The sequence below is a fragment of the Danio rerio genome, chromosome 4 (assembly GCF_049306965.1).
Source record: "Danio rerio strain Tuebingen ecotype United States chromosome 4, GRCz12tu, whole genome shotgun sequence".
In the NCBI taxonomy this organism is placed as follows: Eukaryota; Metazoa; Chordata; class Actinopteri; order Cypriniformes; family Danionidae; genus Danio; species Danio rerio.
The window spans coordinates 1,507,941-1,535,456 of NC_133179.1; the positions used below are offsets into that span (position 1 = coordinate 1,507,941).

Sequence of the window (27,516 nt, forward strand, 5' to 3'; positions counted from 1 at the left end):
GGGACCCTAACTAGTGCTCCCTGGAAATCACATCTGAACACGGTAATTGAGCAGAATGTTGATTTGAAAGACACACAGGGCTGTTTTTCAGGAGAGACTGTGATAATGAGGGACACACACTGAGAAAATAAGCCCCTGAGATGCAAGAAGGTCAATTACAGTTACATAAATTAAAATATGTGTTACTTTAAACAAATGTTGCAAATTTCATATATAAAGAAAAAGGACACAAAAGTGAAGAGAGTGCATTGGAAATGTGGAAGATGAGCAGTGCACTGAAGTATAACTGCAAAATGTAATTGTGCAAATGAAAAGAACAGAAAATAGATAGCCTTTAATGAAATAATTGATCAAATATAAAGAAAATGCGCATTATTAATTAGAATACAAGATAAAACATGCAGTAAAAACGTACATATAAAATAATTTACATTCAAGAAATATTAAAAATCTAATTGTACAACTAAAAGCACATGTTGTCAAATTAGTAGTTGTATTAACTAGCACAGCCAAATTTATATATCATAGACAAAATTTAAATACAAATTAAACAAAAAAAAATTTTTTTTTTGAAAAATCAAGAGAAATATTTTTTTAAATTTAGGTTGTCATTTATTTTTGCAATATTTTGCTTGAATTTAATTGTATTATATTTCAGTTTCTAAATATGTTTGGTGACTAAAATATTATTGTAATAAATATATCTGTTTAATAAATCTGTTTTGTTTAAATACATCAAAATACATAGTCTATATTCACTGAGAAATGGAGGAAAATATTCGCTTTCAAAATGAGCTGTACTCAATTATGCTGAGCACTGTGTAACTTTGAATTAAAATATGAAATTAACTATAATCTTAAAAGACTACTAATTAATTAAGAGTAACACACACACACAGAAAGCAAACAAAGAACAGAATAAAGCAGCAAAATAATAAAAACACACTCCCACAAACACTTCGTCACACACACACACATAGACAGACGCACTAATAATTAAACACTCACATAAGCACACACACACACACACACACACACAAACACACACACAAACATACGACCAAACACTCACTGCACTGCGCATGTGATGCTGCGCCACTGATAAGCTTTTCTTCCAGTGTGTATGTACGTTGTTTTTGTGCATGTGCTGAATTATCACACACACACACACACACACACACACACACACACACAGAGTGCTATTTGTGTGTCGTACTGCGGCTGTTTCATCTGTCAGATCTTAATGCATTTAAACACGACACTTTAGTCCATGAAAAATTGAGCCGAGCTCAGCAGAAGGGCAAACACAAACCCGCATATGTGTGTGTGTCTGTGTCTGTGTGTGTGTGTGTGTGTGTGACAGAGAGATTATTATCATCTTACATACAGTTTTTCAAATATTCCCAATTACACAGAGTATTCTTTGATCTGATGCCCTGTATTTATTGTATCATCATAATTGTGTTTGTGTCTACACTGTATTGTTATATTGCCTGAACATCAGTCATTGTATCTTCTATCATTTACTGTATTGTCATATTTTTATATCGTTAGTTTACTGCTTTAGCATTGTTATTTTTCAACATGCAGTTTATTTACTATATCTTATATTGAATGCACTTTATTGTTTTCATTTTATGCACATTATTTTCCATTTTTGGGTTTCACAGTGTCTGAGTGGTCAGCATTGTGGTCTCACAGCAAGAAAGTCGCTGGCTGGGTCAGTTGGCATTTCTGTGTGGAGTTTGCATGTTCTCCCCTGTTGGTGTGGGTTTCCTCCGGGTGCTCCGGTTTCCCCCACAGTCCAAACACATGCGCTCTACTGTATTAATAAATTGTTTATACAGTTAGCTTTATTTATATTTTGTATTTTTATTTATTATTATTGTTTATATTATTAAATATACTTTGTATTTATTATCGTGTATTATTGTTGTTTATATTATTAGATAATTTTTATTATTTAGTATTACTTATTATTACTGTTTATGTTATTAGATTTAATCATTTTATTATTTATCATCAATTATTATTGTTATTTTTGTTATTAAACTTATTTATTATTAATAATATTAATTATTAGTTTTTATGATCATATTTATGTATTTTTATTATTTACTATTATTTATTATATTGTTTATACAATTACAATTATACAATTATACCTTTTTTATTATGTATTTTTATTTCTTATTAGCTTATATTATTAGATATATTTTGTATTTGTTTATTACCATTTATTATCGTTGTTCATTTTATAAGATTTATTTATTTTATTATGTTTTATTATTTATTTTAGCATGCATTTTATTATTTATTATTAATGATTATTACTCTTTACATTATTAAATTTATTTATTTTGTTATTTAGTATTTTTCATTATAATTGTTTATACAATTAGCTGAATTTTTTATTTATATTATGTATTTACATTGTTTACATTATTAGATATAGTTTGAATTTATTTATTATCATTTATTATAAATAATAATAACAATAAATACACATTACATTAATGTCGGTTACTTTATTAGATTAATTAATACATTTTTATTGTTTATATTATTCAGTTTATAACATTTGATTCATTGTTATTATTATTATTATTAATAATAATAATAATAAAATATATTTTAATAAGAGTTATTGTTTTGACTTTTCAAAAATGCATAATGATTTTAACAAAAAATTTGAATTAACAAAGATAATACTTAACCATTATTTTAATTGCAGTATTTGATTTGATATTATGCATCTAATTAATGATATTCAGACATTTCCAAGTGCCCAAATGTGCTCTTTTAGATTTGAAACTGTTTGTGTATCTTTATTTACAACCACTGACACTTGATTTAATATCTTGCTTCATCATTTCTGACATTCAGACATGTCAAAGTGTTCTTTTTCATATTAATGCATGTTTTGGCTCTTTATTTACAATAAATGTGACTTGATTATATATGTTTCTGTACATTTAAATGACATTCAGACATTTCTAAGCGTCCATATTTCTGCTTTTTAATTATAATGCATGTTTGTGCATCTTTATTGACAGTAAATGCCACCTGATTTGATATTCTGCTATATAATTAGATGACTTTCAGACATTTTTGAGTGCGACTGACACTTACAGATTCTTGAAGTCAGGATTTCGAGACTCTCTTTCTCTCCGCGAGCTCCAACATTCAGCGTCTTCATTTTTTTGCATGTCATCCAGCTCAGGATTGTGGTTCAGAGACAGACTGGAGGCCTGTGTCAGGAAAAAAAACACACACACACATTATCACACTGACATTATTAACAAATGGACACATGGCTGGAGGTTATGAAGAACAGAATCACTGGACGGAGGAAAGTAGAGCAAAGTCACGGCGCCCTTCATTCTGTCTGTGTGTTTATTCAATATCACACTGAAAAAAAAATGACTTCAAACTATCAAATTTAATTCGGCCTAAATCAAAAATTTTTACTGTGGTCAAGAAAATAAATTACACTGACACAAATTAAAAATGTTGTTTAACATAGAGCCACTAAATAAATTCAGCACAGACTCATTCTGAAAGCGTAGCCCTGTATACATTTCTGGAGATCGTGAATTATGTAGCCAGAAGTACGTAAGGCTGCATTTCATCTGTAAAACGAATTCTACAGGGCGGTGTGATGTACCAGCTGACCGCTTACCGGCATATGGACGGCTTTTGTAACACGGGGAGTGACATAAACAACTGATGTTTGGATCCACATGCAGGTTTGTTCAGATAGTCAGGCAAGCAATGCTCAGTACAAGTGCAAACAGATGCATAGAGGCAGTCCATTATCGTAGTCAATATAACAAGCGAGAGGTCGAAAGGCAGGCGGCAGACAGGGATAACTAATTAAACAAGGCAAGGTAAATACACGAGAAAACAGGACTAAGAAAACGCGCTGTAATGTCACTGTGGCAGATAACAAGACTCGGCAATGTGAATGAGTGTGTTGCTTAAACAGTGTGTGTAATCAGTCGTTGACAATCCTCAGGTGGTGCGAGTGTAATCCGTCTAAATGAGGAAGCATGTGTGAGTGTGAACGGAGTGGATGTATGAAAATGTAGTCCATAAATGGCGGATTTGTAGTCCATGGTTATTGTGAATGAGATCCAGCGATCTTATAAAGAACAATCGCTGGTAATTGTGACGGCTTTTCCGCTGTTAGCAGTTTGTCCAGTGGCTCGCCTTGTATTTCGGCGGACATGAGTCGCAGAGAGGAGTTGACCGTGATGAGAGGGTTCGAGTCTGGTGAAGAACAGTTCCAGAAAGCAGGTAAGACAAAAACAAAAGACAGACAGACAGACAATGATAAACTCTGCTTCCTCTGAGAAGAAGTTGAACAAGATTTCTCAGACGTAGCAGAACTTTCTGTGCCAGTTTTATGAATATTGAACACTGACGGCTGTTTCCACTCAAACGTTCCTCTTCACTTCTGTTTGGGACCCAATTTCTTGCCTTAAAGGATTGTGGGAGTCGAGTTCAGCAGCACAGAATGATGCAACACGCACTCAAGACTACAGCAGCAATCTGAATAATGTCTCAGTAGCTCCTGGATAAAAATGCACGAACATTTCTGCATACATTTTTCATCTGATATAATGTCATTCTGGATTTCATTTATACTGTATATACACACCATATACTGTATAGCCACAGGAACAATGTGAACAGCTAAGGTGTCTCTGGACTTATTATGTATGTGTGCGGTTCTGTAAAGGTCTGATAGTAAGGTGCGGGTTTAAATAAAAGATTGTCATTTAAAGGTGGCACGGTGGCTCAGTGGTTAGCACTTTCGCCTCACAGCAAGAAGGTTGCTGGTGCGATTCCTGGCAGGGTCAGTTGCCGTTTCACTGTAGAGTTTGCATGTTCTCACCCACGCCAACATGGGGAGAACATGCAAACTCCACACAGAAATGACAACTGACCCTGCCAGAACTCGAACCAGTGACCGTCTTGCTGTGCCTAAAGTGTTAAAAATAAAAGGTACAACTTTTTTTCCATATATATATATATAAAGAGAGATTATTCACCCTGCTGTAAAATGTGTATTATTTTTCAGATATTTCCCAAGTGTTGGTTAAGTAGGGAAAAATTTTACAGTATTTCCAATCATATTTTATTTTTCTTCTGGTCTTATATAAAGTCTTACTTGTTTTACAAAGTTTCTGCAGGTTTCACCAAGTTAAATTTATGACCTAATACATTTTTAAGAGCAATAAAAATAAAAAATTTTAGATTCATAAAGGGTTAAACACTAAAGATTTTTTTCAAATGCCTCAGATTAATTATTTTTTATTTGCCCAATCAAAAAATTTATAATTTAATACATGTAATAATACAATAATAATATTATTGCATTAAATATTTTACATATTTCTTAGCAAAATATTTTAAATATTGTGGTAAAACCAGCAAGCTCTACTTGTATCCATACTATTGGTAAATAGAGTTAAATATAATGCTCAGAAATAAAAAGTTTAAAGTTTCACTGAGACGGATTGTTGGTGATTATATGGGTGTTAATGGCCAGATTGGGTAGCAATACATGAACAAAGGAAAATTAAGACCAGTTTAAAATGATTGAGGACTACAACACAATGACAGTGAATTTAAGACTTTGTAAGGCCTAAAATTTAGATTTTGAGATTTAAGATTAATCCGGACACCCTAGATTAATTTAGCTTGGATAAAAGCATTTTGTTGTTAATTACATTGTTTAAATGTTAAGGTCAATTTTATTACTCTTTTTAATTACTAATAAAATAATATATTCTCAATAGCCAATAGAACAGATAACCTATTTAACCTAGTTAAGCCTTTAAACTTCACTTTAAGCTGAATACTAGTATATATAAGCTGAATACTACTCTTGCAAAATAACTATTTAAATATTTTATACTGTCATCATGGCAATAACAAAATATTTTAGTTATTAAAACAATTATGTTTAAAAATAAGTAAAAATTAATCAGTTTAACAGCACTCGAGAAATATTTTAAAAATAAACAATTTCACAGGAGTGCAAATCATTTAGACTTCAACCATGTACACACACACACACACACACACACACACACATTCATTCATTCAATTTCCTTCAGCTTAGTCCCTTATTTATCAAAGGTCACCACAGTGGAATGAATCGACAACTACTCCAGCATATGTTTTACACACCAGATGCCCTTCCAGCTGCAACCCAGTACAAGAAACCACCCACTCATTCAACACACACACTCATACACTACGGCCAATTTAGATTATCAATTTCCCTATAGCGCATGTGTTTGGACTGTGAGGGAAACCGGAGCACCCGGAGGAAACCCACGCCAACACGAGGAAAACATGCAAACTCCACACAGAAATACCAACTGACCCAGCTGGGACTCGAACCAGCGACCTTCTAGGTGAGAGGTGACAGTGCTAACCACTGACAAAGTGTTTCCCATGAATATAAAACACCAAAGTTTAGTCAAACACCAAAAATGAAATCCATATTGCATCAAAATCTTTAAACCACTGAGACACAACACAGCTCTACCGGTCCTGGCAAACCCTCATTCATTTGGAGACATTTAGAGGTGTGCTAATGTTATAATGTCTGAATGGGGATTTCAAAGCAATTTAGCCGGAGTGTGTGTCTCTCTCAGCGCATGTGTGTGTATTGATGCTCTCTCCGGCCAGATCGATGGCTGTCCGCTAATCTAGCACTGTTTACTGACACTAAAAGGCAAGAATTAACCTGCACTTGCAGACGTCACAGACCCCAGAGACTTGAGGATTGTCCACAGGTTTCCCTGAGGTCGCTTCACACTGAGAGAAAGACACATTAGTGAGGGGAAAAGACACTTAATGGCCTTAAAACACACACACACACACACACACACAGATGAGAGAGCTGTAAACAGTCTCCATAAACATCCCTCAGTGCTAGTTTTATGTTTGAACGAGCTTTACTAAAACAAATCTTCTTTTCATTCATTCATTCATTTTCTTTTCGGCTTATTATTATAGTTACCTTAACACAGTAATTTTATTACTATCAGGGTTCAAGGCTAAGGATTTTTTCTACTGGGCCAGTGGTTGAGGTTTTTACTTGCCCTGCCAAGCAAAACTAGTTTGATTTTGTGCAAACGAAAGAGCAGTATGAAAAATGTGCTGGTATTTTATTGCAATTCTAAGTTATTTTTATAAAAATGGCTTGCCAAACTGACAACTCTTTTTTTTTTTTTGTTCTTTTATTCAGTTTCTTAATTTTGTACCCATGTAATTGTCTGCTTCCAAGACTTTAGAAACTGACGTTTTCTTTTAGCCTCATAGTTAGATGTTGCTATCTTTTCGCTGTACTTGTTGTTACCATGTTACGAAAAAAATAGCATGCTCACCGTTACTGGCCGATAGGGGCCAGTAACAATCCTGTCTATTGTCCCGAGCGTCTTTCACGCTGGCCCCAGGCCACCGGGCAGTCCTAATTGTTGAGCCCTGACTGCTATTATTATTACTTTAATTATGTTAAACCCTCTCAAGGCAGGAGTTGCAGATTTGCAACAGTTAAAAATTAACTACCTTATTACTCCAGATACATATTTTATGAGTTTTTTTACTCAGAAGTGTCACTGCAGGACTTGGTTGTCAATTTGCAACAAACAGTTTCCCCACTTGCTCACCAGATGAAGTTTCTTGGAGTACCACATGACAAAATGACTTGGAAACATGACCTACTCAATGAGGATTTGAGATATTGGATTTGGATCCCAGGCTGCTTTCACACCTGTGAATCGATTCAGTTGTTCCGAAACAGAGATTACAATTGTTACATTGTTGCTCTTTACTCTTGGAGCGGTTCGCTTTCACACTGCAAAGTTTCTAATCGGACCAAAAGAGCTAAAACAAGTCACGTGCGAGTAAACTCTCCTCACATTGGTCAGAGTGTCAGGGGTTTATTTTACAGCGTCCCGCTCAGCTGTCAGGAGAGGTGGTGGTTTGATTGTGATTTACAGGGTGCGCATGCGATGTGTCTGAGGAGAGATGTGGTGGGGAGGGGTGAGAAGGGTGCGCGACGATGCCTATTTGAGGACCGGGATGGAGACGCGAGATTACCGGGAGATCATCACTCGTTTGCGGGCATCCGGAGACTCGCGAAACTTCCCGCCATACTCATAATTCTCTCTACATATAGCCGTAAGCCTATTACATATCCATAAAACACTGTGATATAACCGCGCTCGGATCGGATCGCTTTCTCACTGCAATCAAACCGCTCCAGGGTTCGTTTCAATCGAGCCGAGACCACCTCATTCAAGCGATCTCGGAATTATTACTTTGGCGCGGAACAGAGCGCGATTGCCCTGTTCACATATGCCAAACGAACCGCGCTAACTGGGCAAACGAGACACGTTCCGAAACAAAAGTGTAGGTGTGAAAGCACCCTTAGATTGTTTTTTTGTGCTGTTCTGCCACTGAAAAGCAATTTGTTACATTGTATGAAAAGTTGTATATAAAAAGTTATTGTTCATTTCATATTCAGTCGTCAGTGTCTAATTACCACACTGAGCCAATGTTGCAAATCTGCAACATCCCAGAACGCCTTGCATGTGAAGGTCTCTCTAAAAAAAAAAGTCAGGATTACGCCATATGATATTTCTAAAAAATTATTTGAGCCTGAGAGGGTTGATGAGGTTTTTTTTTACCTTTTCACCTACTTTTCGGGTGCCTTGTACTGATGATTTATTGTATATCTTTATGAATCACTTATCCAAACAGCACCACCACATTAATTACCCCTGAAGCACTTTTTATTTGATTCTGGATTTTCGTATTAGAAAAATGCCATTTATACATTTTTAAAAAATCGTATCATCTCAAATATTCAATTATTTAGCGCACTACCGCCTTTTTCTTAAATATCACACAGCCCTACTAGTAATAGCGATGCTTGATGTGCTGTAAAAAAAATAGTAGCTGTATCAGTACAGTTATGCCAGGTTATCTTACACTACATGTCACACAAGGGCCCAAAACTGCGATATGTACCAGGTCCCGAATTCCTCTCATTGATTTTTATTTGTCCTGATCCCCGGCTGGTCCCTTAGCCCCCAGTGAGAGTGACAGGCAGCTGATGGACAGTTCATTTAAACTGAGACAATCACACAATCACTCCAGGCTGTCTCGCTCTCTCCCCGTCTCCCATTCCTTCACTTCTTATGGCTCTTTTCTCTGGCGGCAGACAAAGCTATCGCTGCGAGAGGAGCTGTGCTGATTGCATGCGTGCATTGTGTGCTGCTCCTTTGCTAAACGAGAGCCACGACTGCAGGAACAGGAGCTCTTCTAATAGCAGCTGTCAATTAAACCCCCCTCCCAATAGGCAGTGTAGACGTACAGTATGTATATTCCGAGAGGACGGCGCTAGCTTGACAGCGTGGGCTAAATTGGCATGTGAACTAAAGCAGAAGAAACTAATTAAACAGAGAGATCAAACTAACGGCAGTGTCTTCAACTAATCAAACTCTCCAGCGCTTATTTTCCTCTCTCATTAGACAAAAACAACACAGTGCTGCTAAGGAGAGGAACATCGTGTGAATGCATTGCTTGGCCGGTGGCATGTTGCGCACGGCATGTGTGAACATGTGTTTAACACACACAGTGAGAGACGCAATTGAATAGAAGCACTGGGCGATTGACGACCAAGCTCAAACCACACACACAGATATTCTTATTATTATGAACAGAGGCTCTGGTAACTCATAAACAGATGCAGGAAGAGTTTCCCCAGTAGATGTCAGTATAATCTTCACCTCCTCTAATACTCATGCATGAAAACCCTCACACACACACACACACACAAACAGCTCTTGCAAATAAAAAAGGTAGTGCGGTTGTACTGCGATGCTTTGAAACAGACCGTGTTATTTAAACGGTGCTTCAAAGAGCCGAGTGGTTTCCTAAATTATCCCTTATTATATTTAAATGGTACATTCTTATGGTAATACCATGGTACTTTATTTAGGGGGGAATCTGCATAAACAATCAAATATCAGTGTTATCTGAGCGCAGCTTTGATCTTTCACTGTTAATTGATCGGGAAAACCCATTTCACGTCCGGTTAGATGTTAGTGGGGGACTTCAGCTCGATGTGGGGCTTCAGTAAATGACACTAGTCCTGATAATCATCTCATTTCTTTCTGAACTACATTCAGGGTTCATGCACTTTTTTTACTACTAAAATTCCAGGACTTCTCCGTGATCTCTTTCAAGTAAATTATCTTGTCATAATGTTTCATGCAATGTCTACATATGCGTGGTGAAAGAAAAACAATACATTCATTCATTTTCCTTTCGGCTTATGTAACAGGATTATTTCAAGCATACTGATTTCACTTTATTTTCCTCCTGTTCACTTAAAATTGTGTTGTGTTCACGATATAAATGTAAAAAGAGTCTGTAAAGTGTCTGTGGTTTCACCCCTTCTCCCCCTTTGGGTTAACGTCAAGGTGGTATAGTCCAAGCAGCCATACCTGTTGCACTATTGTTTGAGCGGTCTTTTCCACCTTTACCTTGAACTAAGGAGTGTGCATTTAACGTAATGAGCTAAAGCTGCCGATCTGTCATAATAACATTCTCTGTGCAGACTCAAAATGGTGTCCTCTCGTCATTAACTACACAACGCAGAGCAAAAGAGAGTACGGTTACACTTAGTCCCTTTATTAATCAGGAGTCGCCACAGCGGAATGAACCACCAACTTATCCAGCATATGTTATTCCACTGTGGCGACCCCAGATGAATAAAGGGACTAAGCTGAAGGCAAATGAATAAATAAAACATAATATTATCATAATTTTGTAATGTTATGTAATTATAATTTTATAAAATATCAACCACCCCAATCATTGAGCAGTCCAGCAGTCCAATTAAAAAAAATAAAATAATAATAATTATATATATATATATAAATATATATATATATATATATATATATATATATATATATATATATATATATATATATATATTGTTTAGAAGTAAATCCTGTAAATTTTAAGAAACCTAATTATTCAAAATGTAGAGCTTGCATTGAGATAAAGCGTAGAAAAGAAGATTGACTGACATAAAAAGCCCAGCAAAATTAATAAACATTAAACAAAAGTAGAAAGTGTGCATTTCAGGAGTTGGACAACATGGCTGGAGTTGCTTACGGCCCCCAAATCCCTAAATCCGCCTCTGACCGTGACGCCCAATTTATACATACAGTTGAAGTCAGAATTATTGGCCCCCCTTTTAATTTGTTTTCTTTTTTTAATATTTCCCAAATGATTTTTAACAGAGCAGGGAATATTTCACAGTATAAATGTTTTATCAGAAAGTCTGATTTGTTTTATTTCGGATAGAATAAAAGCAGTTTTTAATTTTTTTTAACACCATTTTAAGGTCAATATTATTAGCTGTTTTTTTCTAATAGTCTACAGAACAAACCATCGCTATACAATAACTTGCCTAATTACCCTGACCTGCCTAGTTAACCTAATTAAACCATTTAAAATGTCACTTTAAACTGTATAGAAGTGTCTTGAAGAATATCTAGTCTAATATTATTTACTGTCATCATGACAAAGAGAAAATAAATCAGCTATTAGAAATTAAAACTATTATGTTTAGAAATGTGCTGAGAAAATCTCCACTCCATAAAGCAAATATTGGGGGAAAAAATAAACATGGGGCGAATATTTCTGCCTTCAACTGTACATCTATGCAAAATTGATTTAGACAATGCACTAATAATGTGAGGGTATGTGATTGGCCAAGGACAGAAACTAAGTTAAGACAACTAACCTATATTCAAGTATACAGGTATCTGTTTTCCATGACTTTTCCTAAATTGTGTGGGCTTTTCTGTTTTTCCAAAACTTTTCCAGGCCTGGAAAATGCCATGTCAAAATTCCATGAGTTTTCCAGGTTTTTCATGACCGTACGAACCCTGTACACTAAAAAATGCTGGGTTATTGTTAACCAATGTTGAGCCAAATATGGACAAATCCACCATTGGGTCATATAGTGTCAATTACTTTAAACATTAACCATGACCAAATGTCAGGGTTGTCCACATTTGAACCAATGTTGGGTTACAACCAGCCAGCATTTTTAGAGTGTCCACTTTGTACACTATATACCATGCCAGAGCATTCATGCAGGCAGCTGTGGTGATATTTTTAATAAGCACTCTAATAATGCTGCGCTGTCGTAACCTAATGTTGATTATACAATATGTGAGTGTATATTGAAAACATCACCATAGTAAGCCTACATGATTATCCTCAGAACGTCCTGGCAAAGTGCTCTCAAAGTTCTGAACACACATTTTTCCAGTGAGGTTTGGTCAAAGGTATGTGGTCTTCATTAACGTTCTTAAAAGGAAAGCACGTAACCATTATGCACACATGGCACAACGGAATGTTTGCTGTCTGAAATGTTATTTGGATGTTCGTCTTATCTTCTTTACGAGGTGAAACTTGTTTTAGAACGTTTTGATATATTTTCAAAGGTTTCCATATTGCTTTAAAACTGTGCACTGGTGTTTTTCATTCATTCATTTTCTAGTCGGCTTAGTCCCTTTATTAATCTGGGGTTGCCACAGCGGAATGAACCGCCAACTTATCCAGCAAGTTTTTACGCAGCGGATGCCCTTCCAGCTCATCTCTGGGAAACATCCACACATACACACACACACTACGGACAATTTAGCCTACCCAATTCACCTGTACCGCATGTCTTTGGACTGTGGGGGAAACCAGAGCACCCGGAGGAAACCCACGTGAACGCAGGGAGAACATGCAAACTCCACACAGAAATGCCAACTGAGCCGAGGTTCGAACCAGCGACCCAGCAACCTTCTTGCTGTGAGCCGACAGCACTACCTACTGCGCCACTGCTTCGCCCTACTGGTGTGTTTCCTTAATCATTTAATTTTCCTTCAGCTTAGTTGCTTTATTCATCAGGGGTCAACACAGCGGAATGAACTGACAACTTATCCAGCATATGTTTTACACAGCAGATGCCCTTCCAACTGCAACCCAGTACTGGGAAACACCCATATACACTTATTCAGACACACTCATACATTATGGCAATTATGGCAATTTAGTTTATTCAATTCACCTATATCCCATGTCTTTGTACTGTGAGGGCACCCGGAGGAAACTGTCCCTACACAGGGAGAACATGCAAACTGACCCAGCCGGGATTTGAAACAGCGACCTTCTTGGTGTAAGGCTAATCACTGAGCCGGCGTGTCACCCGCTGTTTCCTTAATCTGATCGTTGCTAATTAATAATCACCTTCTTGTACTGTAGCTATTGAAAATATCATGGTATATTTGAATATGCAAATCAACAGTGTGTATTTTGGGCACAGCACCATGGTACTACCACATACAATAAATCTGTTGAGTACACGTGAATCGTCCATAAATTGAAGCTACATGCAGTATAATTGGAGTATGATTATGGTAATCACTTAATAGCAATATGTTTATCAGAGCACCATTACACTACACTGTTTAAATCACACGCCGTGTTTTTGGATACGCACCATAGCAAAGCCATTCTAGCTTGTTTGGGAACAGTTTTAGCGCCACAGTACTCTGCCCACAAGTGTTACACACGCTACATTTTCCGCTAAAAGGTTTTTTGGGATTTAGTGTGACACGGATCTGAGGACGCGCTGCATGCGCGCTCACGGCACGTTCGAGCAAAGAGCTCAAATCCCGTTTAATCCTTGCGCGTCGCCGCCGCGTCCGGAGAAAGAATCGAGCCATCGGCGCCTCCGGCAGCAGCAGACGCGCGCGCAGAGCCGCTCAATAACGCGACGCGTACATTTACCTGAACATCACACGCAACCAAATCCACTTTAAGCCCCCGAGATGAACCAGTCTACCCACTATAAAACCCCGAGCTTGATGCACCATAACGCACAGAGTGAGTGATATAGGTGAAGCATTGATGCCTGTAAACTCAAGTGTGTTGATGATGTGGGAATGATGCTGTAAAGGGACCTCCTGCGTCTCCTCCCCTCCCTCCTGCACCCGTACTCCTCATTTCCACTCCTCATTTCGCGCTCAGCAACACGAGAAGAGCTCCGACTGACTGTCCAGCATCATGTCCTCAGACGTCCAGCTGCGCGAGCAAACGGACCCGGAGAGCAGCGACCCCGCGGGCGCCAGGACACAGTGAGAGCAGGTAGGACAAACTCTCCGTCGGCTGCGGGTTATCTAGCTAATACTACACCAGATTCGTGCCATCGCAGAAAAGCGAATGCATTATACACCAACAACCGCCAACAAACGATCGCGCGCCAAACAGCGCACATGCAACACACACACAAGATCCTCACACACATATAAAATGACTGGTCTTCACATGAACCCAAATGCCGCATGAAATGAGGATCGTTGTGAATTGAGATGATGAACTTGACAGTGCATGAAAACTCCAAATGCATCTCTGATATCAGCGTGGTCTCCTTCATAAACCTCTCAACTTTAAGACTTCACTCATCAGAGACCATTTGGCAGAAAAGCACCAGATCTGAGCGCGCAAGCAGAACTGAAACCACGGCTTTACGCGCAATCTTAAGCGCAAATTCTACACGCGCAAACAAACTGGAATTCTTCTGGATATTTTTGGTTTGATCTCCTTGAAATGCATTAGATCACACAACTGAGGTTTAAAAGAAACAGATCTGCATGAATGAATCTCCGTCCGTGTTGTGCGTAAAAGGTTTTGCGCACTGAACTTGAGCGCGACGCGCTAATTATGTAACCAATTCCCGTCAATCTGGTCAAGTTGGTCATCAAATATCTGCTCTAAATAATGTCAAAAGACGAATATTACATGAAGTGTGACACATATACATGCAGACTTTTCCAGTATGAGTTGATTCACCCGACAGACGGACCTTTGCCTCGTGTTCAAGGCGAACAACCACAGACATTTAACATTGAGCGAATCAATCAAACTCACCGAAACGCGCTCAACTCAGGAGAAATGCTCAAATCCTCAAGGTGAAGCCACTTTATGTGCTGGATAGAAGATTTCTCTAATACATTTGCATGAAGTTCAGGTTTATATTTTGGTCGTTCATGTTCACAGTAGCCTAAGCTAAACTGATTAAGGAACGAATCACATAAAAGCACCTGCCTCCAATGATTGGATAAGGATTAACAGTTATTAATCAACAGAGTGTAATCAATAACTCGAGCTGGAAGTTTTCCACAGAAGTCTGGGAAGCTGCTGATTTATTTCCTCTGTTCGTGGTTCAAGACGTGCGCGCGGATCTCATCGATAATCAAAGAGCGTAACGCGGCAGGTGCGCAAAACCTGCTTTTTTAACCTTCGTGTTTAGCAAATATTTCACACCGAGAGTAAACAGATGCACCCCTGACTGCTCATAATTCAGCTATCGATTCTACTTGTGTTCCTAAATGATTGATTATCGGTCGGACACGAGCAGCATATTGATTACTAGCGGAATTGCGGCTGGTTTTGGTTTTTATTGAGTGAGCCTCCGTAACAAGTGCTTGTAATCAGATCCTTCAAAAGTACAAGAGCAAAATTCGCTTTACCTGCTGAAAAGGTATCATTTGCAGACCATTTTAAACACTGAGAGCGAGTTTCTGGAGTTGTTTTTCAAGCTGTTTGCGCGTTCTGCGCCGGGAGCGTGCAAGGAGACACCGGTGACGCGCACAGGAGCACTACAAATTCAGTGTAAAACCTGCTCAGTAGTGTTGTTATTTGCTTTAATCAAAGTATTTTAATGTTTTATTAAATAATCAGTTGATGTAACCCATTAAAAGTGCAATTTAAATTCAATTAAAAAACTAACCCAAGGTTGGGTTACAACAAATCAGCATTTCTTAGTGCATAATTAACATACATAGACTAGTAAAATGATCCAGTGTGTAATTAAACTCATTCATAATTAACATTTACATTTCTAAATAAAAAACATAGAAAATAGGTTGTTTCTACATAATCTGTTGCTATTTTCTTGTACAATATAAAATATATTAATTTACAAAGAAATGACATGACACTTCTATTGCACTTAATCTGACCAGCAGCATTAAAATGCACATTAAATTAACACCTAAGATTTGTGACTTTAAGCTAATCTGTTAATTAAATAAATAAAAAATTCAAGTAAAGTTATAATATGTGTCATGTTAATAATATGCTCCAATACATGACTTAAACTTTACATATACGCATGTTAAAAAAAACAAACACTCTCCTACTGGGAAAACTCACCTGAAATATTGATGACTCATGTTGTGAACAGAATGTCCAATCAAATGCTCAGTAGAATGAGAAAGCTCCTCCCCCTGACGTCATGCATATAGTATATATTCTGCATATATATACAGAGGTCTGTTAGTGTTCACACTTACAGGTTCAGTCCAACTGGAGAAATAAGAGGCTTCAATTGTCAAGTGTTCGGCATGAAATACAGACAAAACAACGTCTAAAAATAGATTATCTGGTGACACTACACATAATTAAAGAATAAATTTAACAAAATCATCTCTGATAGACCAAATGGCATAAACCACAATACAACAGAAGTACAGGCAAACAGATATACAACACTATTAATAATAAAATAACAGTATTACATAAAGCAACATTACATCACAATGTCACAAGTGCAATATATCTATTTTAAGAGTCTTCATTGTTTGGCTGATAGTGGTGTTAAGCTGGTAAAGAATGGATATGATTACTTGTGCTTTGTACACATCAACACCCAATAATACACACAGGCTGCTGTTTAGTGTGTGTACGTGTGTACGTGTGTGTGTGTGTGTGTGTGTGGCCTTTTCACTGAGGTACATTTTGCGTTGTTTCCATATCAGGCTGTCAAAGTGTTTGAGAGAAACACACGCTTGTTCACGCTGACCTGAGTGTGTGTGTGTGTGTATTGTCGTTCACTAATGAGGTCAGGCTTTGTAATATCGCTCTTCTCCTTCAGAAAGTAATTATGCATTTGTGCACATTATAAAATCTGCAAAAGTGATTTTTTTTCTCTCTCTGACAGAAATAACATCTGTCAAAACACATCCGTCCAACTCCAGATATTACTTGCGCAAATGCCTGCCATCATCTGAAAGATTTGCATAACGTCGTCTATTGGCAAGTGCATAGAATGAGGATCAGGTTTCTCAGGGAAGTGCTGCCTTTATGTTAAGGAGTCGCTGTGTTTATAATATTCCAACTAAATGATATGATTATAATATTACAAATGTTTTGCTCAAGTTGTGCTTGTGAATTTGATCAGACTGTCTCTCAGTGCTGAGTGTGCATTATTAACTGGTTATAAAAGGGTTAGAAGGCTTGCAGGCTGAAAGGATTATGATAAGGGATATTGCTGTACATACTCAACACACATTTGAGATGTTTGGCCAATCACAGTGCACTGGGTCAGCTGGCCAATCAGAACACTCTGTGCTTTTGTAGGTGTGGCTTGTAGAAATCTGAAATCGAGCTGCTGCAGTAATGAACACAATGTGAAAAATTCATTATTTTCAACACTAAAACTGCATGAAACTTTTGATCTCATGCATGAAGGTGGCAGTTGCTCTGCTGGCCAATCAGAGCACTCTCTGGGTTCTTGGAAACCAATGATGTTTTACATTTAGATTTTTTTAAACATTAAATCCTGATGACCTATTTTAAGACACGCAATACAGAAAAAAATTAAATACATTTAGAGGCGGGGCTTGAAGAAATCTGAAATTAAGCTGCAGCAATAATGAACAAAAGGTGAATAATAACTCATTTTAAACATTAAAATTGCATGAAATGAATGATAATGCATTTTTGACTTATACCTTAGGTGGCAGTTGCTCAGCTGGCCAATCAGAGCTCTCTCTGGGTTCTTAGGAACCAATGATGTTTTACATTTAGATTTTTTTTTTTAAACATTAACCCCATGATGACCTATTTTACTACACGTAATACAGAAAAAATAGATTTAGGGGCGGGGCTTGAATAAATCTGAAATTAAGCTGCAGCAATAATGAACGAAAGGCGAAAAATAACCAATTTTGAACATTAAAATTGCATGAAATGAATAATAATGCATTTTTGACTTATACCTTAGGTAGCAGCTGGCCAATCAGAGCTCTCTATGGGCTCTTGGGAAGGCGGGGCTTGGAGAAGCCTCAATCAGAGCAAACTATGGTTTTGTTTAAGTTCGGCATTTAATGATTATTAAATTTTTTTAAATCAGATTTTTAAGAATTAAATCATAAAACTAATACTTATACACACAAAAAAATCATTTAATACCAATTAAATTGGCAGCTATGGTAAAGGGCAAAACATCACAGTGCACTGGGCCAGAAGGCCAATCAGAGGACTCTGTGATTTTGGGGGTGGAGCTTGTAGAAATCTGATCCCAAAAGTTTCAAATACACTAGAAATAAAGCCCATCTTGAACATTAAAATATCATGAAATTAATGGAAGTAGTCAGATTAGTAATAGTTATAGAGTCACATTATAGATGTATGCTTGAGTTGTTTGGCTAATTACAATGCCCTGGCTTCTGGCTCTGGATTCTGCTGACATTTTTTTCTATTTCTGTGGAGAATTTTGATAAAAATCTGCATCTGGAATTATTTTTGGAGTATCATACTAAAATCTTAATATATGAAATAATATCTTTTAAAATTTAAATGTTTAAAATGCAAATCCAATTAGATTTACTTTATTTGGTAAACAAATCAAGTCTCATAAAATATCTCAGAAAATATGACTGCACAAACTGCATTGTACATAAATCAGATGAACATGTTCATATTAGTCAATAATACTCCTGAAATTCATTAAAAACTGAATAAATATAGATTTACACACATTTACTCAGGTAAACAAACAGAATCAATGATGGGCTACAAATCTGCAGAATTCTGCGCGCACAGATTCCATGTGGGCCTAGCGATGGCTCACTGACCAATGAGAGCACTCTGGCTTCTTTTGAAGGCGGGGCTTTGGATCAAGAGAAACTCAATGGGCCCTTTTCACAAGATGGTGATGATGCATCAGCATCTTAACTCCTTAAGTTTTTAATATCTTTTTTCATTGTATGTGCATTTATAAAGCTATACTTTGTATTATACAGTCTTTGCATCAAATACCAAAATAAATAAATGAAGTGCTTATGCGTGGTGTAAGTAATGCAGCATCTACAGACAGGACGGTAGATTTGATATTTGTATTGATATTTAATATTCTCTCTTCTGGATGCCATCATCAGTCTTACAAAATTTCTTTCTTTTTCTGAAAGTCGTGAAAACATGATCATGCAGTTTTCTTTTATTATTTGAGCAAATGCATTTGTGATACTCTCCCGTTCACCGCGCTCTGAGTTTACCGACTATGACGACTTCTGCTGCTGAGAAACCTGCAAATGTGAAAACTGTCGATAGGAGTGATTCAGATCAGGCAGGAACGGATAGAGGAGCTGCAGTAATGTACAGTATGAGTGGTAATAACATGTTTGTTGAACTTTAAAGCATGCTAACACCTATTCTAGTACACCCACTGAACAATAATGACCTTTTAAAACAGCCCTTTACCCATGAGGCCCGGGTGAGAGGATGCTTTACAGCAGGCTGTGTTTAATGGCAGCGTGAGGCTGTTTCACTGATTAATGTTTATGGAGTTGCAGTTGAAATCATTTAGAAGTGCTAACAGGACTGCTGAGACCCTGTCAAACTGACTGACAGCATCTCCTGACACACACACACACACACACACACACACACACACACTTTACACACTCACAGAGTCTGCTATCAAACACACTCTCCTTCACATCTGTTATTCACACATACACACATACATTAACACCACAACACAGTTGCACTCACTCACTCGCATACACAAACACACACACACGTTAACACCACAATAAAGTTACACTTACTCACTCACTCACTCACTCACTCAAAGACACAGAAATACACACACACACGTTAACACCACAATACAATGAGACTCAAACACACACATGTACACACACATTAACATCACAACAGACACACACATGTACACACACACACATTAACACCACAGCACAGTGACACTTACTTAAACACACACGCACACACACATTAACACCACATCAGTGACACCCACTCAAACATACACATATATGTTAACACAACGACACTCACTCAAACACACACACACACACACACACACACACACACACACACACACACACACACACACACACACACACACACACACACACACACACACAGAGACTCTGCTATTAAGAAACTCTCTGACTGTTATCCACACACACACACACACACATTACACACACTTAGAGTCTGCTATCATACACACTTGCCTTAACATCTTTTACACACACACACACACACTCACACACACACGTTAACACCCCAGAACAGTGACACTCACACACACATCAAAAACACAACACAATGACTCAAACGCACACACATTAACACAACAGTAACACACACACACACACACACACATACAAACGATAACACACACATTAACACAACAAAGTGACACTCAAACACACACAAACACCACAAAACAGTGATACTCACTTAAGCACACACACATACACACAAACATTAACACTGCAACTCAGTGACATTCACTCACACACACACACACAAACACGTTAACACCACAACAGTGACACTCAAACACACACAAACAGTGCCACTCACTTAAACACAGACACACACACATACACACACAAACATTAAAACCGCAACACAGTGACAGACAGACAGACACACACACACACACACACACACACACACTTTTCAATAAGTTGGCCTTGAATACTTTGTGTGTGAGTATGTGTTAGGATGTGTGTGTGTGTGTGTTCTGGTTTTAGTGATTTATGAGGACAAATGTGTATAATGAAATTTCCACATTCAAAATTAAATTGTTCTTTAGTTAAGAGATTTTTAAACAATAAAATAAATTATACCCACAGAGAGTCATAAACCAGCGAAACGTGTGTGTGTGTGTGTGTGTGCAGTACTCACTGCTCCAGGTTTATTTGCAGCACTAGTTGTCGATCAGAGAAAGTAAATAGAAAATAAATGAGAGGAGAGGAAGAAACTCATCGAGCGTCTGATCTGAACATCTGCTGAGTTTAAAATCATCAAATCATTTCTGCAGGTCCTCATCTCAAGTACTCTGAAAGCCAGAGCATATGTGTGTGTGTGTGTGTGTGTGTGTGTGTGTGTGTGTGTGTGCTCACCGAACTATAGCTTGGAGATGAATCTGTTAAAGTTGGCATGAAATGGAAATTGTGACCATATTTTCTTCGCTCTTGTGGAAGTTTGTATCCGAGTGAAGCGGCGAGGCCTGGGTTTGTGCTTCAAGAGTTGTGGTTTTGCAATGTCTTTCCAATGCACAGGATGATGCACTGTAACAGTTTTTACAGACGCTAGGACACATTTCTCTACACTTTAGCAAAAGTCTTCACACAATTCTCCTAACCGACTTTTTAGCTTGGCGAAAGGGCTGCAACAACGGATTGATTAAAATGATAAAAATCGATTACTAAAAGCGTTTGCATGATCGATTCGTTGTGTTGCGTGACACACTTTAGCCCACCACTGGGCGGAGTGAACACGGCCTCTCTCCGTCTCTTGCGCACTGATACAGAATTCAGCGGCTCAAAGAAGACAGGGATGATGCGGAAGAATCACTACAGAATCTTACTTTTGTTCTGTTTTGAAGTAAGAACCGTAAAGTCCCTGGTGCTGGTGTTTGTGTCTGGCGCTGACAGCGGGACTAAGGTGGTTTTGTTTTCGGTATTGCTGACACAATAGGTGATAAACGGCATTAACTAAAAAAACTCTTACCCTAAAAAGATCTATGTTTTCTACAAAAAGGCAAAGCAGGATATGTTTCACAGCTGTCTTTTACTTTTTTTCCGCTCGATATTACGAGCACTGCTCTGTTTAAGCGGTCTCAAAATGCGTTTAGCCGGGAGAGCTTGAGCTGAGCAGAGCTTCAGTAAGGGTGCTTTCACACTAGCACTTTTAGTCCGCACCTGAGTTCATTTGATGTCATAGTACGGTACGTTTAGCTAGTGTGAACGTGTCTTCTGAACTTGGGTGCGAACCCATGAACTGTAACTGAGTCCGCCTGAAAGAGGTGGTCTGGGGTCCGGTTAATGCGAACTCTGGTATGGTTCACTTCTGATGTGAATGCAATCGTATCAAATAACAGAAGTGAACCGAAAACTGCACAACAAACTCATTTTCATAACGTTCGTGTGTGTGTGTTTGTGTCTGTGTCACGTTTAATACCTTGGTGACGCGCGGGACTGAGCCAGGTCAAACACAGTGTCAGTGATACACAGTGATATCTGATTGTCTCCTCCAAAAACAGCTCCTGCAGACGCTGTGTGATGTTCTGAATGTTTATAATATGTTTGCGGTAGATGGATGCGAGTCGCCTTCTGTATGTCCAAAACCAAAAGCTTCAGTTAAAGCAGAGCGACCGCGATGTGCGGATGTCTTTCCATTTCGGCGCTTGCTTTCTTGACTGTCACCTAGCAACGGCTGTAAACAAAACAGCAGCTCGATGACGCAAGCGTGCCGGGGTTCAGAAGGAAAAAAGACAGTGGGAACACAAACCAACCGAGGAGGTGGCAAGGGGAGACAATCGAACTTGGGTACGGTCCAGGCAAATGAACCAAGTGTGAAAGCACCATAAGGGACCAACGGAAAAGTGCTTCTTTTTTTCATTATTTTTCTTTTCGAAAACAAAACCCACTTAACTCCGCTGAAAGACGTGTCATATTATCACAATTATGCAGCATTTTAACCGCCTAATGCTTAATTTATATTTTAGACATGTAAATACACACAAGTACTAGTAACACAAGACATTTAGAGTTTGTAAAACACACAAGGAAGTCTAGCTTTTTTTTTTAGATCCTTCGTTTTTCCATCTGTTGTCATGTATAGCTGCACTGCAGAAAACTTTTCTTACTTCTTACTTGTCTGGTTTCCAGTTTAAATATCTAAAAAATCTCACATCAAGACCAGACAAGAAAAATGGCATGAGAAAATGAAGTGATGCTGAAAACTTCTATTTGAGATTATATCTTATTAACATATTTTTTCTTACCCCATTGGCAAATAATTTAGCTTTTTTTAAGCAAACAACGACTTAATTTTGAGGTTAAGTGATTTATTATGCTATTTCATGTGTCTAGTATGTATCTTCATTTAAAAACATTTAGATATTTGGATTGAAAACAGAACAAAACAAGTTAGTTTTTATTATTATTATTATTATTATAACAGCCCAGGGATGAGCTTTTTTGAATAAAGGGTTGGAAATGAATTATTTTCTTGTTTTTGTTTTTTAAATCCAATTAATCGAAAAAATAATCGACAGATTAATTGATTATTAAAATAATCGTTAGTTGCAGCCCAACTTGGCAAAGCAGTTCATTTCACATTCAAAAAGCACTAGAGCTACCAAAACACTTTATTCAGGTCTCAAATAAACTCATTCTTCCAGAACACTAGCTAAGGTTGACAGCCGACAAACACACTTAGGCCCCATTTACGCTAATGCGTTTTCGTTTTAAAACGCTTAAGTTTTGCTACGGTTACGCCATCCATCCACACTACGCCGGAGTTCTCGAGCGCTGAAAACGGAGCGTTTTGAAAACGCTGAAGAGGCTGTTTTCATTCCCAGAGTGCGCGAATGGTCACGTGATATACGTTATTGGTGGCGTAGTGATGACGGGGATATGTTCAGAGACGGGAGGTGAAACACTAGTGTGGACGCGGATCGTTTTTGATCTAAAACTCAGTTTTAAAACTAAAATGCACTAGTTTAAACGGGGCCTTAGTCTCCCACAAAACAATGAGCTAAAAAACACAACATGTGAAGGAGGAGGGTTGGAAGGTCAATTGGTTAGTCAGTCAGTCAGTCAGTCAGTCAGTCGACAGCGGCCTCTAGTGGATTTACGTGAGAACAACAAGCATGATTTGCACGAGAGAAATTTGAGATGTGAAAAAAATAAAAATAATAAAATAATAATAATAATAATAAAAATGTAGCCCCTGCATGCATTTGGCACTCTCCAGAAATATATACAGGGGTACGTTTTCAGAATGAGCCTGGGTTAATAAAATGACAATAATGTAATCATTTGCTCATACGCCTCATGTTATCTGAAACCAATATGATATTTGGTAGAACACAAAGAGACATTTAGCACACGACAGCAGCTGCTACAGTATTTTCTCTCAGATGTAAGCGAATGTGATGGTAAAATGTTGGTTTTTGGCTGAACTCTTGCTTTAATGATCTCTCACACTGTCTCCTGCACCTCATCAGCTTCACAGCAGGTCTGCAAAACCTCCGTCATTTGTTCCACAAAGGGAGACAAATGAAAAAGATATGCAAATGTACTTACTGTTTTCTGGAGCCCGTAGAGCTCAGCCCAGAGGAAGGAAAGTGTTATTGCTCAGATGTTGCTCGTTCACAGCTCAAGAGACTTAATGCTGTTCTCACTCGCGTTATGCAGCAACTTTGTTTCATGTTTCCCCTGAGGAGAAATAAAAAAAAAGCAGACACAAATGAGTCAGTTGCTGGAGGAATACAGAGCTGGAAAATAATTAATGTGGAGCCGCTCGGGTCACGAGGGGGATCCGGGGTCCAAAACTGTGGGCGGAGAAAAGACAACTAAATATTAATTTGAGATACGCTCTCAATTAAAGTGTGCAGTTTTAAAAGTGGCATTGTTGTTTTATACCAGATATCTCATTGCAACTTTAATGTTTTAGTGATTTTGTTGTGTATGTTTGGGTCATATTAAGAGTTTTTAAAAAATAAATAAGCAAATATTCTTTATTAAACTATTATTTCAGCATTATTATCTGTTAGCTTATACTTATGATTCTCATATTGTAGTTTTTAATAATATTATAGTTTCTTATATTATTAATAATGCATGGATATTGAACATATTAATACATTTTTAAAGTTTCGATATTTTGCATTGCTGTTTTACACTGGATATCTCAATGCAATTGTAATGTTTTACTGATTTTGTTGGGTAGGTTTGGGTCATGAGTTTTTTTCAATAAAGCAGCATTTTTTTTATTGAACTATTATTTCAGCATCATTTTGTTTTAGGTTTAGCTAATATTTATGATACTGATATTATAGTTTTTAATAATATAGTTTCTAATAATATTAAAGATGCATGGGGTTTAAAAATAATAAATGCATTTTTAAAGTTTCTATGTTTTGCATTGTTTTATGCTAGATATCTCATTGTAATTTGTCCTCATTTGTAAGTCGCTTTAGAGAAAAGCGTCTGCTAAATGACTAAATGTAAATGTAATTTGAATGTTTTAGTAATTTTGTTGTGTATGTTTGGGTCATTTTAAGAGTTTGTTTAATCAAGCAGTGTATATCTTTTAATTAAATGATTTCAGCATTATTCTCTTTTAGCTAATATTTATGATACTCATAAATGATACTCATTCATTTTTTGAATATATTTTTTTAGAATATTAATAAATACTATTTATAATAATACTATATTACTATAATAATTACTATTTAAAAAACTATAGTAATACAAAAATGAATGGGTATTAAAAATAACAAATGCATTTTTAAAGTTTCGATGTTTTATGCTAGATATCCCAATGCAATTTAAATGTTTTAGTAATTTTGTTGGGTAGGTTTGGGTAATTTTAGAAGTTTTTTTTAATAAAGCAGCATATATTTTTAATTAAACTATTATTTCAGCATTATTATCTTTTATCCAATATTTATGATACTCATAGTTTTTTGAATATTATATTTGTTTTATAATATTAATAAATACTATTTATAATAATACTATATTACTATAATAATTACTATAAAAAAAAAACTATATAATCACTATTAATAAATACATTTTTAAAGTTTCGATATTTTGCATTGCTGTTTTAGACTAGATATCTCAATGCAATTTAAATGTTTTAGTAATTTTGTTGGGTAGATTTGGGTCATTTTAATAGTTTTTAGTAAATAAGCATATACTTTTTATTACATGTATTTTAGCATTGTTTTGTTTTAGTTAATACTAATGATACTGATAGTTTTTAATATTATTAATAAACACATTTTTAAAGTTTACTATTTTAAAGTTTCGATGTTTTGCAATGTTGTTTTATGCTAGATATCTTATTGCAATTTTAATATTTTAGTAATTTTGTTGAGTAGGTTTGAGTCATTTTAGGAGTTTTTTTTAATAAAGCAGTAAATATTTTAATGAAACTAATATTTTAGCACTATTTTGTTTTGGATTCAGCTGATACCTATGATACTGATATTATAGTTTTAAACAATATTATAGTTTCTAGTAATATTAAAAAATGCATGGGTATTGAAAATTATGAATACATTTTTAAAGTTTTAATGTTTTATACTAGGTATGTCAACACATTTTAACACATTTTGGGTAGGGCATCATTTAAATATATATTTTTTTATAAATAAGAATATCTTTTTTAATATTTCAGTTTTATTTGCCTTCAGAAAAAATATTTATAATATGTAATACATGTGCAAATTAAGTGAATACTAAAGATAACAAACCAATTTTTAAACTTCTAAAAATTTTGTTGAGGTAGGGTGCCATTTTAATCATATTTATAATAAGCATATATTTTTTATTCATTATGCAAGTGCATTGAAAATAACAAATACATTTTTAAACTTTACAGTGATATTTATCATTGATGTTTTATACTATAAAACTATAATATACCGTTCATAATTGTAATTTTAATGTTTTAGTAGTTTTGTTGAGTAGGGTGTCATTTTAATAGATAATTATAAATAAGGATATCTTTTTTATTAAACATTTATTTCAGGTTTATCTGTTTAAGATTTAGCTGATACCTATTATATTTTTCAACATTTAAGAAAATATACTGAAAATAATTACGTGTACAAAATTGGTTGGGTAGGGTGTCATTTTAGTAGATTTTTATAAATAAGGACATCTTTTTTATACTTTACATTTTGAAAGTTAAAACGTTTTGCAAAGTTGTTTTATACTACATATCTCAATGCAATTTTAATGTTTAGTAATTCTGTTGAGTAAGGTGTCCTTTTAATAGTTTTTAAAAAATAAATAAGCATATATTTTTAATTCAGTTTTATTTCAGGATTATTTGGTTTTAGATTTAGTTTAGAATTATTTTTTTATGCATGAGTATTGAATTCTTGTTTCATACTATAAAACTATAATATACTGTACATCATTGTATTTTTAATGTTTTAGTAATTTTGTTAGGTAGGGTAGTATTTCAATAGTTTTTTTAAAAAAAGCATATATTTTTCTTTAACTTATTTTAAGTTTATTTATTTTAAAATTAATTGATATTTATATTATAGTT

General features: G+C 36.2%; 2 protein-coding genes across 11 annotated transcripts in view; one reads left to right on the plus strand and one right to left on the minus strand.

The window, feature by feature from the left end:
- The window catches only part of mtpn (myotrophin), a 204,430-nt gene that overhangs the window by 77,520 nt on the left and 99,394 nt on the right, over positions 1–27,516 (minus strand). For 3 of the 10 annotated variants that reach the window (XM_021474978.2, XM_073945859.1, XM_073945860.1), the window contains exons 1-2: positions 15,639–15,724; positions 3,133–3,251 (exon numbers count right to left, since the gene is read on the minus strand). The gene's annotated coding sequence lies outside the window, so the exon portion shown is untranslated. Of the gene's footprint in view, positions 1–3,132; positions 3,252–15,036; positions 15,725–16,323; positions 16,424–21,117; positions 21,219–21,335; positions 21,504–24,527; positions 24,660–27,516 lie in introns of those variants that run through there. The other 7 variants (XM_073945856.1, XM_073945857.1, XM_068219574.1 and 4 more) reach the window with 5 other exon arrangements.
- The window catches only part of chrm2a (cholinergic receptor, muscarinic 2a), a 140,136-nt gene continuing 126,743 nt past the window's right edge, over positions 14,124–27,516 (plus strand). The window contains exon 1 of the mRNA XM_005165999.6: positions 14,124–14,253. The gene's annotated coding sequence lies outside the window, so the exon portion shown is untranslated. The remainder of the gene's footprint in view (positions 14,254–27,516) is intronic.